Genomic DNA, 1,461 nt, shown 5'->3' on the forward strand with positions numbered 1-1,461 from the left:
ATTCAGCTGGATGTGCAGGGTGGGGTGTGCTGTGAAACAGCCTCTTTACCCTCCTCATTGCTGCTGCTTTTGGTGCAGACTTGTGCTAGCACTGGGTCATGTAACAGCCTTTCTGAAATCCCAGCAGCAACAATAAGCTCCTTCCACTTTCCATCCTTTTAACTACCTAGATCAATCAAGAATGAGTTTAGGGAGCTCCAAGGAGGATGGCAAGCCTGGTTTCACTTTGGACATGGGAGTGGATTCTTTCCCCTGGGGAACACTGGTCTCCCCCCACGACCTTTGCCTTGGTGAGTGTGTCACTAGCATCATTTCTCTTTATCCAGGTCATTTCCTTCCATGAAACTTTGTTAACTTAATGGCATTGCCTTCTCCTCTGGATTTGATTGAAGTTATCCAATGGTTAACAAATTGTTGCCACGGTTCACCAAAAAGGAACTGGCATAGGTGGATGGATACAAGATGCTCAGTAGGCTTGTTTTGGTCTTACGTTTTCTGGAAAACAGGCCAGAAAACTCTCCCTGTTGCCACTTCTGGGAAAGTCTTTCACACAAGAGTTTTTTTTTCACTTGCTTACTTCATTTTTGTATCAGATACTCTGACCTCAGCAGTGTGACTGGCAGAGGCTAAAACCTCCTAGGCTCTCTCCTGTGCCTGTCTTTCTGCTAGCAAAACTTAGATAGAGGCTGATCGGGGGGAACAGGACAAACAGAGCTCACCAAGTGCCCTGAGCACTATGTCATTTCCAGCTGCATATATAAATTGGGAGAATTGCCAAATGGCATATTATAGTAGAAGATGAAGGTGTTTTCTAGCCTGTTGTTTAATTAGGAAAACCAAGAATGTAATACTCAGATGTTCAAATGCTTAGTTGTCTCTAGACCTTCAAGGCACGTCTACCCCAAGAGCTTTTATAGTTAAGAGAGCTTAGAAACTGGGTAGTAACCTGGGAGAGCAAAGAGAGACTAGTTTAAGGATGCAATGTGCTGGGAATGCCTGGGATTTATGGCATTGTGGAGAAAGGATAGTTAGAGCTATGAGTTAAAGGAGATACTTGCATCATCCCAGTGAATGGGATGCTCTTTGGTGCTTGGTTGTGATGGCACTGAGGTAGCTGTGGGTCTTTAGTGAAAGAATCATTTATCTACTTTCAATCTTCTTTTTCATGTCTTTTGTGTTTCTTTTTGCTGATAAGAATGAGAAGCAAAAAAAAAAAAGAAAATTAAAGAAAAAATCAAAAACCAACCCAGAGGTGTGAGAATTCGAATTGTCATTATTTTCCTGTGCACCTCAGAGAGGTTTTCAGGGCACTTTGCCCTTTTTGAAGTGGCTAACTTTTACTTTTGACAGAATTTCTAGGGCAGATAAGAAGGTTTCCTGACACCTTCAACCAATTGAAATGTTTTGAAGCACCAGGACAAAACCCATCCAGACTGACAAATGAAAGTGGGTGAAATGAGT

Source organism: Acanthisitta chloris, unplaced genomic scaffold (assembly GCF_000695815.1).
Source record: "Acanthisitta chloris isolate BGI_N310 unplaced genomic scaffold, ASM69581v1 scaffold1983, whole genome shotgun sequence".
Taxonomy (NCBI): Eukaryota; Metazoa; Chordata; class Aves; order Passeriformes; family Acanthisittidae; genus Acanthisitta; species Acanthisitta chloris.